The sequence below is a fragment of the Nasonia vitripennis genome, assembly GCF_009193385.2.
Source record: "Nasonia vitripennis strain AsymCx chromosome 1 unlocalized genomic scaffold, Nvit_psr_1.1 chr1_random0007, whole genome shotgun sequence".
Lineage (NCBI taxonomy): Eukaryota > Metazoa > Arthropoda > Insecta > Hymenoptera > Pteromalidae > Nasonia > Nasonia vitripennis.
The window spans coordinates 797,802-817,034 of NW_022279594.1; the positions used below are offsets into that span (position 1 = coordinate 797,802).

The 19,233-nt window shown below is 35.4% G+C and overlaps 2 protein-coding genes across 2 annotated transcripts in view; both read right to left on the minus strand.

Moving 5' to 3' along the window:
• Icmt (isoprenylcysteine carboxyl methyltransferase) overlaps positions 1-9,847 on the minus strand; it is a 170,393-nt gene extending 160,546 nt beyond the window's left edge. Inside the window, 1 exon segment of the mRNA NM_001190928.1 lies at positions 9,622-9,847. The gene's annotated coding sequence lies outside the window, so the exon portion shown is untranslated.
• Positions 1-9,878, minus strand: part of Snrpf (small nuclear ribonucleoprotein polypeptide F) — a 32,840-nt gene extending 22,962 nt beyond the window's left edge. The window contains exon 1 of the mRNA NM_001190929.1: positions 9,622-9,878. The gene's annotated coding sequence lies outside the window, so the exon portion shown is untranslated. The remainder of the gene's footprint in view (positions 1-9,621) is intronic.
• Positions 9,879-19,233: the final 9,355 nt, after the last annotated feature.

A 19,233-nucleotide genomic window follows, 5' to 3' on the forward strand; every position in this document is an offset into this window, starting at 1 on the left:
TAAGTGACCTTAATGATCAAAGTTTTGTAATATCCCTTATGAAAAAAAAAATCTTTATATTTCGATTAGAATCGATCAAATTTATTGCGAAACTAGTCGATTTTAATCTACCCTATGTTTCTTAATATAACCGCTTGGTGTCGCTTCAAATGTTCATACTTGCAAGTGACAAGATTTCTTCTCCGTTACTACATAAGAAAGGTCAAATGCTGTAGAAGACAGAATAGATTTACTAACTACAATCGATTTCAATTGAAACTTTATTAAAATCGATTGACTTTATTAAACGACACATGATTCAAAAAAATTCATGTAAATTCAAATCGATTTACACATCAGTAAAAACGATTGCATAGTTGGATACAGTACGATTGAATAATATCAAATGTTATTCTAGATATAAAAAATCATTAAAATCGTTTTTCTAGTGAATACAGATACATTGGTTCCAATTTAAATAAGCGTTGAATCGATTAAGTGAATATCCTAATACTTATGTATTCTAATCCGGTTTAATCGATATTAATTTATCGTTTTAAATCGATTTTAATGCCATCAATATATTACACACGCAGCAGCCTGAATATAATCTCTTCTAAAGACAGGTAACTGTGAACAGACAGTCCACTTGTAGACGACATGGTAAGATCCCACTTCATAGACACCAGAAAATGTTATGAGTGAAGAGTGCAACGAAAAGTGACGGACCCCGGGTTTGAACCGAGATCCTCTGGCTTACAAGGCAGACATTCTGTCGCGCCACGGCCGCCACCGCATTGCACTCTTCTTCTCGCTCTCTTATAGTAATTAGAGACCCGTGACGTGCATCCACACGTGACAATATATATGTGTCATAATATATATCAAAAATATTTAAAAAAATACATTAATTACGTCTATTTCTTTTTTTAATTGTTTTCACATCTGCCAATCTACCTGGACCAAATCTTGAAAATGTTTTTTGGTAGGAATGTATACTTTTATCATATGTACCTGTCTATACCATTAAATAGTTTTTTTTTTATATAAAATACATCAAGTTTTGTGGAATAAATGCAAAAAATCCGGATGGACGGACGGACATTTTTAAAGTTCTTTTACTGCTAAAAACTAATTGAAATTTGATACATTTAGCTTTTTTTGTAACCTGAATGATTCAAGTGCAAAGAACATTTCTACCGTAAAATAAATTTAGTTTTTTATTACGAGTTTTGGAGGGTTTTTCCAAAATCGACCAAATATAATATTTTAATACAGTGTAGAAAGAGTAGATTGATTGAGAGAGAGCCCTTGGAGGCAATCATGGCCTACGCGGATAATACGGTAATACTAGCAACAGGTGGATATTGGGACGATGCCCAAAATAACATAAACAATTTCTTGAAAGTAATATTTCAGTAGTTAGCATTAAACAAATTATCTCTCAATGTTGATAAAACAGTGTGTATGACTTTCGGCAGCTACGTTGACAGTGTCCAGCTCAAACTCATTAAGGTTGGAAATAAAATAGTTACAAGAGTAGAAATTGTCAAAAACCAAGTGTCAATACCTATAAATAGTCTTGGACTACAATGTTAAATGCAACAAGCACATATAATATTTAGTCAACTCAAATTGAAATTCAAATTGTACATTTTTGTTATACTACGTGACGCTGCTGTAGATTTTTGTTCGATGCCGTATGTTCAAGTACCTTCACTTATGTTTTAGCTGAGATTCTAGCATTTTGTACAGCATTACTTATACAAAAACGTACGCGAACGTACACAGGCGTAGGTGAACGTGTGAAAATGTATACAAGACTGATTAGGTTACTTCGAATAAATCAAGTCAGTTTTTGCGCCTGGGCATATATCACCTAATACAATGTAGGTTGTGCTCTTCAACTTTCAAGGTTAGATATTGGCTATTTATTTTATAGCATATAATTGATTTTTACAAATCTAATCTTAAAATTTAATACAAAACTAAATACAATTGTTTTTTATTAAATTTTTTACCATTAAATTTAAATATTGAATTTGAAATGTTGGCACCATCTAAACCGAACATAAACTGTCGACCAATTACGTTCATAGCGCTAACTTCATTTGTAGGCTTCACAACATCTGGTCATCACTTTTTTAAGAAAGGAGGATTACAGAAGGTTTAAAAAAAAAAGATTAAATATTAAAGTTAACCGCTAGATTTGAGATTGATCTCAGTAATCTATAATAATAATGTTGAAAGAAAAGATCATAAATTGTTTTCTGGTTGTAAGTATTAGTACATATCCTGCCGGAAAAGGTCGATAGAAGTCGATTAGATCACTTATCGACTTGAATAGTGAATCTTAATTCCACTTTTTACATTAGAACTTGATAAAACGTGATAAAATACGATAAAAAACGATAGAAGTCGATAAAACTTAATATGAAAAATTACAATAGAAATTGATAGAATTTCAAGAAGATCATGGTCTATCGATTTCAATTGTAATTTTTCGTATTGAGTTTTATCGACTTCTATCGTTTTTTATCGTATTTTATCACGTTTTATCAAGTTCTAATACAAAAAGTGAAATTAAGATTCACTATTCAAGTTAATTAAAATCTTATTGACTTAAATGGTGAATTCTAATCGACTTTAATCGATTTCTATTCACTTTTTCCAGCAGGGTCAAAGTGTGCCAAAGTGTGCCAAAGTCCAGCAAATTTCCGAATTTGAACACTTTGGCACACTTTGGCACATTTTGGCACGCTTTGGCACACTTTGACACACATGGGTTTTTCAGAAACAAACATCTCTTTTTTGACAAAGTATGGCACAGTATAGCACAGTTTGGCACGGTATGGCACAGCATGGCACACTTTGTTACACTTTGGCACACTATGGCACATTTTGGCACATTTTGGCACACTTTGGCACACTTCGGTACAGTGAGATATTGCCACTACACGATGGAAATGGATTGTGTGCCAAAGTGTGCCAAAGTATACCAAGGTATGCCAAAGTATAATAAATTTCCGAATTTGAACACTTTGGAACATTATGGCACACTATGGCACACTTTGGCACACAATCCATTTCCACAAGGGTAGTTACCTGTTCGCAATCTGGAGTATACAAAAGAAGAGAATAACAACAATAAAAAAATTTCAAAACTTACCCTGCTGGAAAAAGTGAATAGAAATCGATTAAAGTCTATTAGAATTCACCATTTAAGTCGATAAGATTTTAATTAACTTGAATAGTGAATCTTAATTTCACTTTTTGCATTAGAACTTGATTAAACGTGATAAAATACGATAAAAAAGGATAAAAGTCGATAAAACTCAATACGAAAAATTACAATTGAAATCGATAGACCATGATCTTCTTGAAATTCTATCAACACTTCTATCACACTTTAGCATACTTTGCCACACTTTGGCACACCCAATTATTTCCACTAGGGTACGTTTACCTCTGTGGGTTACGATTATTATATGAATAATCTGTAAATATTTTTTAGTTTAAATAAATAGATAGCTTAATAAACCACTATGATTGTGTTCCAGAACTGTTTCATATTAATATAGGTAGCAATATAATTAACAAAGTTGAAAGCCATAAATATTAAGATTTAATTGTTGATTATTTTTTGATTATTGCATGAAATAGGATAAACATATTGATTGCATTGTAAAACAAAAAAATGGTTTGCATCTCGCGACACCGGGCATAAGTGATAGCCATAAAATTGATTCATGCAGAAAACATTTAAAATTAAACTTTTTTAGCGTAAGACTTATTAATTATTACTCTCTCTCTCTCTCTCTCTCTCTCTCTCTCTCTCTCTCTCTCTCTCTCTCTCTCTTTTGAAGGTTAGAAATGACGAAGAGAATAGAAGGCAAAGAAAAGGCGAAACAGCGGAATAAAAATGTAACTGTGCCGTGTCGGGGTTGAGGCTGTCCAGAGGATAGCCGGACGATGTCGCACGAAGCAGACGACCGGACGATGCGGAAAGAAGCAGACGCCCGGACGACGCAGAAAGAAGAAGACGTGATGATGACCACATCAATTAGAAGAGGGCGTAAAAGCCTTTCGCCCCCCCCCCCCCCGCGAAGCACTACTCGATGGTCGTACCGCGGGGAACAAGGGCACAGAAGATGGAGCTAGATGCGCCTTTACCGAGGGTCGATAAAGGCAAAGAGGGCGTTCCTTGGTACGGTTGGGTGTTTTTCATCTGGCCGCAAAAAGGATGGGTTTAGTCGGTGTGAATCCGACACACGGTTGACATTGCGGATGGAACTGTTTCGACGACCCCGTAAACGAAGTCGCGCTATGGTCTTTCTAAGATTTTCCCCAACAGCTCTTCTCTGAGAGAGAAAAAAACACACAGCCATCCGCACGGAAATTTTCTAAAAAGGCATGATTCGTATTCCAAACACCTCCAAATGCGTTTCTACAACGTTTCAGCGAAACTGAAAATTTTACTATTGCAAAGCTACCTCTTAGGAGGAAGCAAAAAAATAAAAAACTTATATACTAAAACTTACCAAATAAAAAACAATATAAAATCTTTTCCTAACTATAATATAATTATAATAATCTTTTAAAATCATGAGCAATATCTTATCACGTGTATATATACAATAGTATCGGATAACTTTCTAACAGTTTACTTTGATCTAGCTTTTGATTTATTTATTTGATCATTTTTTAAGTCATTCGGTAGAGCATTAAAAATAACTATTGACATCTAAAGCTGACAGACGATCATTTGTTGCTCCCATTGCTGGCAAGCAAGAAAAAAAATTTCAATTTTTGCGAAAAGTATTTGTGAAATCAGATATATTATTAAATATATCAAACCAGTCATTGAAAGTCTTTAGCACTTCTGCTTATCTCCAATTAAAGCTTTCCAAGCAACCTTTTTGGTCCTTAATATTCTATATTTTTTGCAACGCTATTAAAGGATATTTGAGCACCTAGCCTGACTTTTTGACACTTACTTCCTTGCATATCTAAATGATATTGTTGCAATTTGCGACAAGTATTTATATCTGGACTGTTGATTAACAGTAATGATTACGCAGCAGCATCAACATATGAGGCACATTGAAAAATGTAAATTTGTTTGAGTTGTTATCACAGGGATGTGGAAAAATGCATATATCCGTTTCACTTAAATCAACGTTTAATGACTGCCACACTTGTTTATTCTTCAATTATTGCTGTATCATAATCAAAAAATATAGGCTGCTTCTACTTTTTAAAAAGTCCACGTGCCATGACAACTTGACAGTATGAATGTCGATCTACTGTTTTTTGTTTCTTTCGTTCGATTTCTGTAATATTTGATAAATGAATTTCATCAAATGAGAGCACAGCTAATTGTTCCGTATTTGACATAGAAATACTTTTATATACTTCATTATTTTAAGTACATTGGTTCATTCTCCTGGACTGAGATCGAATAGTGGACATAGCTGGGAGTGGTATTTTCATTGAATATTTTATGTATCTTTATGACACACTGTGGCATAAACCTCGATTTAAGTCACGCTCATGCAAAAATGCACTCGCTAAATCTCGGTTGATGCACGTTGTTTCATAAATATCGTACGATACTAGAGGGGGTAAAGGGATTTCACCCTCGTGAGGACTTATCACCCTTGCTTCGCTCGGGTGATATTGTCCCCACGAGAGTGAAACTACTTTACCGCACTAGTATCGTAATATACTAATAGGCCTTTGGACTAATAGATCACAAAGATATTGCAGCAGCAATATCATCTATTGACCATCGTGTTTTTTTTTTACCAGATTATAATAACATCATGATCTGATTTGAAGTAAAAACCGTAGATAAAGCATTTGTTATTTGTTGCATCGTTAGTTACTGCCCTAGTGGAAATAAAAAATGTAATAAAGTGTAAGAAAATATAATGAAAATGTAACAAATCGTACCATTTTGTACGTTTTTGTTGGATTTCTGACCTTTTTTACGTTTTATTACAATTTATTACAAATCCATTGATCCAGGATTTCATGGGGATCTCTTCTTTGAAATGACAAATGTAACAATACGTAAAAAAGTATAACAAAATATAAAAAATTTTCTGTAAGCGCAATATTATATACGAAAATGGCGACTTTTTTATTTTCTTATTTCTGCTTACATCCTTTTACTTTTTCTTACAATTTATTATCCATTGTTACACTTTATTATACAATTAATAATTAAAAAAATATATTGACTATATTAGGCGGTAAAATAACATATGTAATAAAATGTAATAAAATGTAAAAAAAAGTTAACAAAAATGAAAATGTAAGAAAGTGTACAAAAATGTAGAAGAAAAAAGGTTTGAAATTCAACAAAAAGGTACAGTTTCTTACATTTTCTTACTTTTTTTTACGTTTTATTACAATTTATTACATTCTTTTTTCCACGATGGTGGTAGCTACGAGGAACATCAAAACTAAGCTCCAAAAGAGCTACTTTATTCATCGGAAACTCTGCAAATTGTTGATGAATTAATCTTATCATTTCCTTTTTTTCTATGTGATGTTGTTGCTCTATAAATATAAAATAGTCAAAATTTAATAATTAATGCATTATTACTTATTTTATGTGAGGTTTAAAACTTAGTTGTGTCTTTTCAACATAAATTTTTGGATGGTATTGCGTCAGTTTTTAAATTTCTTGCATTTTGTGGATGATAGTCAAAAGAAAGTTGTGAATCGGTTTTTTGAAACACACTTCATTGAAATGTATGGAGCAAATTCAAGCTAAACATAAGTCAATATGTTCATTTTAAGAGTGTGGTTACTTTATGTTTCTATATATAAGCAATATATTATTCACAACTTTAAACTTTTATTTTGCTTTTGTTACTTACCATTTTGAATATTTAGATTCGTAAACTCCTTTCCGCAAGCATTAATCCACTGTTTGCATGTCTGCACTGTTGCAAGGAAAACGAAAAAATTATACGTCTTCTCCTTTGCATTTTTTAGCACTGTTCTTCCCTACAGAAAAAAAGCAGATGACAATCAACTGATTATCAGATGATAATCAGCTGATAATCTGCTGATAATCATGCCAAAACGTCAGCTAATTATCAGGTGATATTTTTATCAAAGCTGATAGTTATATTATCATATTTATCATATTTATGATTTTAATGAGATAAAATAATAATGATAATCAGGTGATAATCGTCAAAAAATTTTAACGTTGAATATTTGGAGCTCACAGCCAGACTTTTGGTGTTATCATCCAGATGGCAGAATTATAAAAATTCATAAAATTCACATAATGAGGGCATAATTAGATGATAACACAGATGATAAATTTATTAACGACGATGCTCTTTTATACACATGACAACCATTAGTTAGGTTATATGGACACCAAAGTCTAATGCTAAGTGGTGGAACGACTTTCCAGTTGAGCTCCAGTAGCTATTGCCAATCTCTAAACAAAAAACTTGAAATTTGCACTACTGCTGTACTTACGGGATCTCCCATCGCAATACACCCTAAGTCTTACGCTAAAAAAGTTCAATTTTAAATATTTTCTGCTCGAATCAATTTTATAGCTATCACTTCTGCCGGGTGTTCCAAGATGCACACCATTTTTTTGTTTTACAATGCAATTAATATGTTTATCCTATTTCATGCAATATCAACAATTAAATCTAAATATTTATGGCTTTCAACTTTATTAATTATATTGCTACCTATATTAATATAAAACAGTTCTGGAACACAATCACGGTGGTTACCATAAGCTATTTATTTATTTATTTATTTATTTAAACTAGAAAATATTTACGGAGTATTCATATAATACTCATAACCCACATAGGTCAACAACATAGTTACCTGTTCGCAGGTCTGAGGTATACAAAGAAAATAACAATAATAAAGAAGTTTTAAAACTTATATACCAATACTTACAACCAGAAAATAAATTTAAAATGTTTTCCTTTAACATTATTATTATAATTTACTGAGATCAATCTCAAATCTAGCAGTTTTAAAATTTTAATCTTTAAACTTTTTTTGAACCTTCTGTAATCCTCTCTTTAAAAAGTGATGACCTAGTAATGTAATGTACTATTAAACCTTAAAATATTCTTAGTAATACTCCTTTATCATAATTTAGTTAAGAATCTTTTAACTTGGGATCACTCAAGGCAAAAGTTTCCAATTTTAATCTTTAGTCTTTTGCTTTTAATGCTCTGATGGGTGTATAATATATTTATTATTGTAAAAATGATAAATAATTACTTGACAGTTATATTTTAGGGATTTCACAACTTTTACCAAAAATACTGTTACTCGCCATCACCTTATCTCCCCAGTAGAAATAAATGCTGTGCCAAATGATGCCAAAAACATGCTATACTGGGCCAAAACTGTGCCAAACCATATAAATTTCAAACATTTGGTACGGCTTTAATACAGTTTAGCACAGTTTAGCACAGTTAGGTACAGTTAAGCACACTTTTAGTCATTTTTCATTTCCACCAGGGCTTTCAAAAAGGTTTTTTATGAGAGTTTGACAAACTCTACAATGTTAATTTAACCCACCTAAGCCATTAATTTAATAAACTTGTGCAATTGGATGCCCATAATAGAAGGATATCAAAAAATTCTTGTGAATAGAAAAAATGTTGGTTGCTAATTGCTAAAAAAAAAAGTTTAATAATCTTACAATCGCCCCTAACCTTAGATCAACCTCCTATACTTACTTTATAATAGGAAATGGTCAGAATTCGCACATAGAGATATACAACTTCTGGATATTTTGTTGATGGTTTCAAGGGGTTGTAAATAACGACGGTAAATGATCAACGGTGAATAAGCGACACCAAATCCGATAAATTTTCATTTATAACAACTTTATTTCTGCAATAGGACTATGTATGAGCTTAGTAAATTTAAATTTCTCAAAAAACTTAAAGAACCATCAGAACATCAAGGACGAACTTTTAAAACCACGAAAATCCGTAATTTTTCACATTAAACACAAGAAATTTGGATTTCTCACCTCAAAAACCATAAAGAACCGTAAGAATATTGAGGAGACCTGAAATGGCCACTCAGACGCTAGTCTGTCACTGGTAGAACACGTAGAATAGATGAACAAGTATTATCTTAAGTTTGATTTTTACGTAACTACGTGAAAATGCGTTAAAATACGTGAAAATATGTGAATTTTCGTGCAAAGACACAGCATTTTTAAAAATATGAAAATGATTCTTTTTTTAAGCTATTTTTTAATATCTATATTTATTATTTATTTTGCCTCAGGTCTTATACCTATATGCTGCTATTGCTAATAGTACCTATATCACCTATATGTACTGTAACATATGCTATATAGTAGCGCCTTGGATGCAATGTGTTTATTTCAACAAAATATCCAGCAGTTTCCTAACACAAAAACAATAATTGGTATAATCATCTCTTGGCTATTACTTTTGATTTATCCAATTAACAATTAATAGAGGTGACAAAACTATAAATAATTAATTGTTTTAAACCTGCAGCACATTTAACATATCATTTATTTATTCAAAAATATATTCTTATAAATATAAAATTGCAATGAACAAGATAGTAATAAAAAGCGGCTCTTACCGTTACAATTAGATGCGATTGACTCCAATGATTTGTTCTTTCCTAAAAGTCTTTAGTATTTTATGGTAAGTTATGTACCTAATTTATTTTATTTTCTTTAAGTTATTGACTTTGTTTTAGGTTGTTAGGTTATCTTCAAAATTTGTTTTTCTTTTAAATTTTATCTAAAACGAGAAGTTTTAATTATAAAATATAAATATATAAATAGTGGAGCCGAGCTCGAAGGGGTATCACACGTAAAAAGGAATAGCGAGGAATAGCAGCTGACAGCCAATCAGAAGTAAGCGTTAAACGGACTTGTTCCTTATTGAGGTGGTGGGGAGCGAACATGAAGGAATGAGTCCGTTTAAAGATTGCTTCTGATTGGCTGTCAGCTGCTGTTCCTCGGTGTACCTTTTTACGTGTGATAGCCCTGAGAGTATGGAGGTTAGTCGTTAGGACCCCCGCACGCTAAAAACTTAACTTTAGGGGAATAGGAAATAAGGAAGAATAAGAAGAATAAGGGCCCAGACACGCAAAAAACATAAGTCGCGGGACATAAGTTTTAACATTGGTTAATACGTTCACGTATATATATAGCGGAATAAGTAACTTATTTCCAGTTATGTCCATTTATTCCTCTCTATATAGATATAGTAACCAATATCGTATGAGCACTCATATGAGAATCATATATGATACTTCCAACCGAATTCTCATATGATTCTCATATGATATACCGCAAGTTTTCATAAAAATTAATAATAAACTAATTAGTTTAACTTCTTGATTAAAATTAGTTTATTTTACGAAAACATATTAATTGTAATCGAGTAATAATAAATAGAACATACAAGGACGTGTAAGTCATAACGACGATTTGAATCTAAAGATATCAAAGACCACGACGGCTCAGTGGTATTCGCACGTCCAAGCAAAAGTGGCACACCTAGCGGATTTTTCTAAAAGTGTTGAAAGTTATAATAAGCAGACGACAAACAAAATATGAATATACAAATATTACATGAGTATGGACTTGAGATAGAAAGTTGTTGCTCAAAAATTATTAAAAAGTTATAATGTTGAATAGGGAATACTACAATATGAATTTAAATGCTTTTCTACTCTTTTTTAGTTTCTGCCTCCATGTATCACATGGTCTTATAACAGCCCCCTCTAACGGCGCTTGGACGTCCGAATAGCGATCTTGGAAATAAGCGGAAACAAGGGAGATAAATAACTTGTTCCACCTTATTCCCCCTTATTCCTCCTTATTTCCTATTACCCTGAAGTTAAGTTTTTAGCGTGCGAGGGCCCTTAGAGTACAGGCAGAGATTAGCCCTACTGAAAAAAATCGCGTGATGAGTCGTGCGATTATTCGCGTTATCAATCGCGGGAATAATCACGCGAATAATCACGTTAATTTATTGAACTTTTTTGGACACGATTAGTCGGATTCAGATGGTAACACCTATACTTGCCAGCCTGCTAACGAATTTTACATTTCTAACAAATTTATTTTAATTGAAAATTTATTTCAGATGAATCGCGCGATTAGTCGATTTTTTTAGTAGGGAGTAGAGAGATTGCCAATGAGCATGGGCGAAAGCGTGCCATGTGATATGTAGTCGTAAGCTAGCCCCGCCCTGCGGTTTTCACTCTGAACTATACACATCTAGAAATAGCGGAGGAGAAGGGTAGGGTTACGCAAGTAGCTTCCCCAGGAAAGGGAAGTAAAGAGTACACATCGCAGCTCGGCGGAGTATTCATACGTCCAACTAAAAGTGGCACATCTAGTGGCGAACTCCGGAATCGCTGAAAGTTATAATAAGCAGACGACAAAAGATGGACCTGTAAATCCGCCGTCTTCCATTGCGCCTCTGCTCACAGTCGCTACCGTGGAGTCACTCTGTACCATGAAAACTATGTTAAATTCCTAGCAACAGTTTAGTTAATCTATTATGGCAATCAGAGGGCAAAGGCTTAGTTTTTACTAAGCCTATATTTTTATATCTGCTCTTTGCTCCTTTGATTCTATCCATTCTATCTTTACATAGCCGCTTTGAGCGCACTGCTTAACGTAGTCCTCATGTACCTCCGTCATATGCCTGAGTTTATTACTTCCATCCATCTTTGTGCGAGCTACTGCTGCTTTGTTATCGCACCATAAGATGATTGGAAAGTACTTCATATCTGGAATTACCTTCAATGACAGACACATGCTGTTTGCTTCTCTACAAGCATCACTCATAGCCACATATTCGGCTTGGCATGTTGACAGAGCCACATAGGCCTGTTTGTGCGTTCTTCATGCTATCGTATCTCCGTACAACGTTACTATATAACCGCTAGTAGTTAGTGAGTTCTTGCAATCAGCAAAACTCGCGTCTGAGAATGACTCCATTCCTTCATTTAGTCCTACGTACGTCAATTGCCAACTTGCAGAGTAAGCAATGTACTTAAATATCCTGGTGACCATTTTCCATTCATTTTCGGTCGGATTATGCTGATGTCTACTTAGTACGTTGACTGTGTTACCATAGAGGTTGATTGACCTTTGGCTTGCGCGTATCCAAATTTTGTTTGCATCTTGGTAATAAACTTAATTTGGTCCAATCTTATGATCCTTTCTTCTCTATTTCTTGATATTGTAATTCCTAGGAATTCTTTAGGCTCACCTAGGAATTTCATATGGAACTTTCTTTCAGAACATTTCTTGAGTTCTTTCTGTACTTCTCTTATTTTGGGCTCGTTATTGACTGTTAGCAATATGTTGTCGACGTACAATAGCATTATTATACGACTGCTGTTTTCAGTGTACACATACAAGCATGGATCTCTATTGTTTGCTAGGAAGCCTAGTTACTTAGGTAACTCCGAGAAATGCGCATTCCAATTCTTTTGACTTGTTTTTAATCTGTACAAGGACTTGTGCAACTTCCAAACTTTCGTTCGTCTTTGATTTTCATAGTCTTCGAAGCCATCTGGTATTTCCAGATATATTTCTTTCTATATTGGGCTGTGAAGAAACGCTGCTTTAACGTCCAGTTGCTACAATATATAGTCGTGTTTATTTGCTATGGCTAGAACTGCACTTAAAAGTGCAAGTCGTGATACTGGAGCGTATGTTTCGCAGTGATCGTAGAGGTTCGAGTCTTTGAAGCCTCTTATGACGATTCTTGCCTTGCAGTCTGCACACTTCGTGATCATTCACCCTAAATTCCTTAATATCCGGGTACAGCTTTTTCTGGGTCTTTACTTAATTCAGAGACGTGTGTCCTAACCTAATGTGCCACAAGTTCATAGCTTTTACCACGCTTGTCGACTTATCTGTGTTACTGTCCTCAGTTTGACTTGTCGGCTTTATAATTACTTTTTCGTCGACAAACGTTACCCTTTTCTTAACAGTCTTTATATTGCCTTTATGGGAGACCAGAGCATTTGTGTGTATCGCTTGGTGATTCCTTCATGGTTCTCGTATTTTCTGACTAGACTTTCGGATCTTAGGCAGAACTCAAACGCTGATTCTTTATCTCTATAATACCTTACGTTGAATAGTTGTTTTCCAGCTGTACGAAAATGAACTTTAAGTTCGTTCCTTTTCATTTCTTTAATCTTTGTACTAGAGTTTGAGCGTGTTTTTCAAGAACGTGAAATAACTTTCGCGGCATCAGATTTTAATTTCTTATCGTTTATATTTGCGTATTCGTTCCATCCGTACAGACTGAAGTCCTCATGTTCCGCTCTGTCCCCATAAATATAGAGCGGTCTACATTCGTCACCTGATGCTCTTGTCTCTCCAGAGGCGGATGGTCCGGCTCTTTGGGATGTACTTCACTTATCACCGTAGTTTTAACTAAGTTGATAGTGACTATAGCGGGTTTGTCTGGAGCAGGGAAACTTGACCTTTCAGGTCAGACTTTACGTGTGATCATACCCTTGTTCTTCAGCTTCAAGTTGTCGGCTGATGCTGACTTGCCTGCAGTAAGGAGACTTTTGTGTGCATTCGTGCCCTGATCAGGCTAACGTGATCATTCATGTTTGTTTTTCCTTTGTCCTAGACCTAAGGCGTACTTGTAGGCATAGGCGTAGTGGCTCCTGTTCTCTCTACGTCGCTACAGTGACTTATGGGTCCTCTCAACCCTGCCACTCGTTTTTTGGCTGTAAAAAATACACGTCGGCGTTATAGTCTGCGGTTAGAGGATACCCGTATAAGGCTCCCGATTCTTTGTGCACAAGTCTCGGGCTACCTTGCAGTCAGTCGAGGCACCTTCTTAGAGGTTCCCCAACCGACCTAGTTTCTTTTTGCAGAATCTGTACCGAAGCACGGCTCCTGCCATCGGAGACCCACCGAGCATGAGAACAGGTTTGGCAGATCTGTGTGAGGATCTTGTTTTTATTGAGCGTGGGACACTGACTAAGTGTCTGTACGTGCGCACGTACCTAATCAAATTCGTGGGTTCATGTTAAACCTCTCACAGATCCGCGCAGACTTTTTTACTCACATATTCATGGACATAACTTCGTTACCTAGCAAGAGTTTTTTTTCTTGCTGGCGAAAATCCACGTGTTTCCATTGTAGAGTGACAGTTAGATTTCCTCATCGGGCTGGTCATAATGCAGATCACATTGGTCCAGAATATTTATCCGTATGTATTCTCAGTCTGTGCATGAGCTTGAATCTGTGAGGACGTTTCTTAATTAATATACGTTATTTTATTTAAATTGACTTTTCTTTATACTGCATACAAGTTTCCAACTAAAGGTGGTTTTGTTGAATTAATTACTTGCAGAGCTCACTTACACACCAACAGCCCCACCTACGCGGTGTCTGCAAGCAGCGCAGCACGCAGGCAGACTTATACTAGATGTGTAACCCTACTGAAAAAAATCAGATGATAATCCACTGATAATCAGCTGATAAAACGTCAGCTGATTATCAAGTGATTTCAGCTCAATATTTTTATTAAAGCTGATAGTTAAATAAATATGCGTTTATATGAGATAAAATGTTAATGATAATCAGGTGATAATCATTCAAAATTTGTAATCTTTAATATTTTTATTATAAGTTGTTTAAAGTAAGTAAAATTTATAAATTTCACATAATGAGGGCCAGTTCTGGGGTGGGGATCATCGCAACGAAGGATAATTTTGCAGATAAATATTAATGCTGAATATATATTTACCGAGGGATAAATTTACCGAAAGATGGAAGTGCCAAGGTCAGAATATTCGAGTATCAAAAATGCCAAAAAATTATTCACGACGGGTAAAAATGCCGAAAGTTAAAAATACCGAAAAATAAAATGCTGAAATATATATGTTGATTGGTAAATGAACAAAATTTTTATCATTTTGAACAAATCTTAGTTTTTAGCATTTTTAACTTTCGTCATTTTTACCCTTCGTGACTTTTTTTCTGCAATTTTAACTTTCGGCAACTTTGATGGAATTTGTTTCTTCAGTATTTTTATTTATCTGCTAAATAAGCTTTCAGTACATTTCTCTCCACCCCAGTACTGGGGTTACCATCAGGATGATAACACGAAAACTCTGGCTGTGAGCTCCAATATTTTTGTTTTTAAATAATTTAATTTAAATAAAATTTTTTTTAAGTGTTAGAAAATAAAAGTTTTAGAGCTCACAGCCAGAGTTTTCGTGTTATCATCCTGATGGTAACACTTATAATAAATATATTAGAAGTTACAAATTTTGAATGATTATCACCTGATTATCACCTGATTATCACCTGATTATCATTATTATTTTGTGATGAGACACGAGTCTCGCACATGTAAATACGTGTGAAGGCGGCCGCAATAGACGCGGCATGCGCAGCGAGCGCGTGCGCAACGAACAAAAGGCGAATCCACATGACGCGGATTGAGCGCGCACGCGCAACATCCGCAGGGCGAGTCCGCACGAGCACGGAGCGCGGCAGCCGGCGAGCGACTCAGCGACGACGCGCCAGGTGGCGCGAGCGGCGCACCTATACACATCCGCGCCGCGCGCCTTTATAAGGCGGATCGCGCGGTGCAACGGGCAGTTCTACTCGAGCTCCACTCTGGGTAGTATCGTGCGCACACGTTACTACAAGGAATAGCGAGAGATAGACCTACGCCGACGAAATCGTCTCGTGAGCCCACGTGACGATTTGGTAGACGAACCGAAACCCGAAACTCCGAATTGCCATCATGAGCACACGAGGCAACCCGGAACACCCGAACGACACCGAGCCTCGTCTACGTGAGCACACGTGGGCGACACACGGTGCCACCGTAAAATCCTAACCTACATTCCGACACATTGCTGCCTCCCTCTGCCACTGTGAGCCCACAGGGTTAAGGGAGTAACAATAGTTCCGCCGGCGATTCGCCCGGTCGTTCGCTCACGTCCTGGTGAAACAAAGGTACATTCCTAACCAACAAAGCCAGCCTTACGCCGACATCTCACGACTCTCTTTATCTCTGTGTGCACACCGAATAAAGAGAAGAACGAGACGAGTGACGAAGATTTGTGAAGCCGTGCCCTCACGACTCCACTAATCCGAGGGATAACCGTGACACTATCCCAGCAGTTACACAACAATAAGAAATATATTTTGTTATTGTTGAGAATATAAAAACAGACTCATTTTTGCTCCTTTTCCCTATCCTGATCCTGGAACCGACTGACTATCCAGTCTCTTGGGGAAAGTTAAACCGTTACAATTTTATCTCACATAAACGCATATTTATAATTATCAGCTTTATTAAAAATACTGCACTGAAATCGCCTGATAATCAGCTGACGTTTTGGCATGATTATCAGCTGATTGTCATCTGATTTGTTTCAGTAGGGTTTTTTATGGCGATTTTTCGATCACTAGTGATTTTAGATATGTTCCACGAACTATCCTAATCATTATAACTTGGAAACTAAATGTTGAACTTTTCTTATCATGATTATCGAATGTTATTATAACTATAGACTACTTTAATTTTAAGTTATTTCATGGAGCATATCCGGAGAAAAACGAGAAGGAGGAATTTTAACTCCAACGTGCAGAGTTTCTTTTTCTGTTTGTTTCCCTGCTAAAAAAAGTTAATAGTAGTTGATAGAAATCAATGAGATTTTTTATCGACTTTGAGTCTAACTTTTAATAAGTTAGACTTAAAGTCGATAAAAAATCCTATTGATTTCTATCAACTTCTATTTACTTTTTTAGCAGGGTTATTGTGACGAATGTCAATTCTCAAGTAAGGCACCCACGTATACCTCCCGACCTCCCGTCAGATGGCAGTATGTAAGCCTATATTTATAATAGTGTGATTGCACAGTCGAAAAATACTTGAAGCTAAATAAATATAATAAATGAATAAGAAATTTAATAATAAATAAAAAGTTAAAACATTTTCTTTTCATGCCGATGAAATGCCATTAACTATATATAATAATATAATGTAAACAATTATAGCTATGCGAGAAAAAGAGAGAGATAGAGAGAGATATAATTATAATTGATTATGTTGGAGTGAATCTCCTGGGGTGGATAAACACGGAGGAATAACACTTGGTTTGTGTAGTAAAGAGCTTTATTGATGAAGAGTAGGTAGTCTCGAGCAGCGAAGCTGTTGTCACAACGGTGGTCGGCAGGAGAGAGAGTGCGGGAGAGCCCGAGCTCAAACGAGCGAGCGTACGTTTCACTGAAACGACGCCAGATGGCAGCAGATGGCGCAGTGAACCTGCTTTGAATCAGGCGGCACGAAGACTCGCCAACACTCCCTCCCTTCGGGTAGCTTGATCTTCCGATTAAACTTCTAGAATGTTGCTCTTCTGATTAAATTTGTACTTCTGAAATCTTATTCTTCTGATTGAATCTCCCTTTCAGCATCTCCTTGGTTTCCTAAATCTGAAACATAGTTAAATTTTGTGTTCGTCTGATTTATAGAATACTCTGAAATTTATTGTTAAGTGTGGGTTTATGCGTTGAGTATTTTGTCTCTGAGATATTTATGGTTTTCATTAGGCAAAGGTTTTGTCATAATATCTGCCGTGTTTTCTATAGTTGATATCCATCTGACTTTGATTTTTCCTTCTAAGACACATTGTTTAATGTAGTCTACGTGTGTATTAGCCATGTGACTTTTACTTCCTGTCTTTTCTCTATTTTGCAGCTTTCTCTGAATTGTTTATAGTTCATCGTCAAAATTTTTCAATTTGTGATTTCCTTCCATCTGTGTGCAATCTCCTGCAGATTTATTATCACACCATATTGTGACAGGGTATAGAGTTTTCCTGTAATGTCTCTTATCGCTTTGTCCAAAGAGATTATTTCTTGACAAGCGTTGCTCATAGCAAGGTATTCTGCTTGGCAAGTGGATAGTGACACATACGACTGTTTATAACTTCTCCACATAATTGTGTCGCCATAGAGTCTGATTATACATCCTCCTGTTAAATAGGAATCTTCACAATCTCTGAAGCTGGCATCTGTCATTGTTTCCATATTGTCTTCTTTCGCTCTGAATGTTAGTCCTATCTCTGATGTGCCTCTGAGGTATCTAAAGAATCTTTTTACATCTCTCCAGTCACTTTCACTCGGTGACAATTGTCTTCTGGATAAAAGGTTTACTGCAAATGCAATGTCCGGTCTTGTTGCACCTGCTAAATAGAGTAAGCTTCCTATTGCTTCTCTGTATGGTGCTTCAGTTATCGTCTGATTTTCTTCTGAGATTTTAAGTTCTCTATTTCGAACTTGTCTTGTGACCATGGGTGTTTTCTGCGGTTTACTGTTTTTCATATTGAAACGTTCTAAACATTTCTCTATGTACTCTGATTGAGATAGATTTAATATCTTCTGATCTCGATCTCTAGTAATTTTCATACCCAAAAATACTTTAGGTTCTCCTAGGTCTTTCATCTGAAAGGTAGAGCATAATATTCCTTTAATTTCTTTTAGTTTCTTCCGATTGTTGCCTGCTAGTATGATATCGTCTACATATAGCAGTAATACTACCATCTGATTTTGTAATCTCCATGTGAATAAGCATGGTTCATTTATATCTTTTTCTAGTCCAAGTTCCAAAGCAACTTCTGAGAATCGCTTATTCCATCGCTTGGGACTTATTCTTAGACCATATAAAGATTTTTGAAGTTTACATACTTTCCTTCTTTTGGTGATTGGATCGATTTCTATACCGTCTGGTATTTCCATAAATATGTCATCGTCGAGTGTTCCATTTAGGAAGACTGTCTTGACATCCATCTGATAAGCGATTAAATTTAACTTATTAATGATTGCGAACGTTGCTCTAACTATTGGCAATCTTGAAACTGGTGCGTAAGTCTCTCTAAGTTCATACTTTTTTCTATCCTTGAATCCTCTGATAACTAATCTTCCTTTGTAAGTTATTTGACCATCTTCTGAGGTTTTCTTTTTGAACACCCACTTGGAATCAATGGTTTGGATCTTTTTGCCATCTTTATCCAAAGAGGGTCTGTCTACCAATTTCCAGACGTTGTTGTTTTCCATAGACTTTAACTCTTGTTTTATAGCTTCTGACCATTTTTGTTTCTCTTCTGATTCGATACTTCTGAGTGCTTGACTTCTGCTTTTCTCTTCTGACTTTTCTCTTTCTCTGAGTTTTG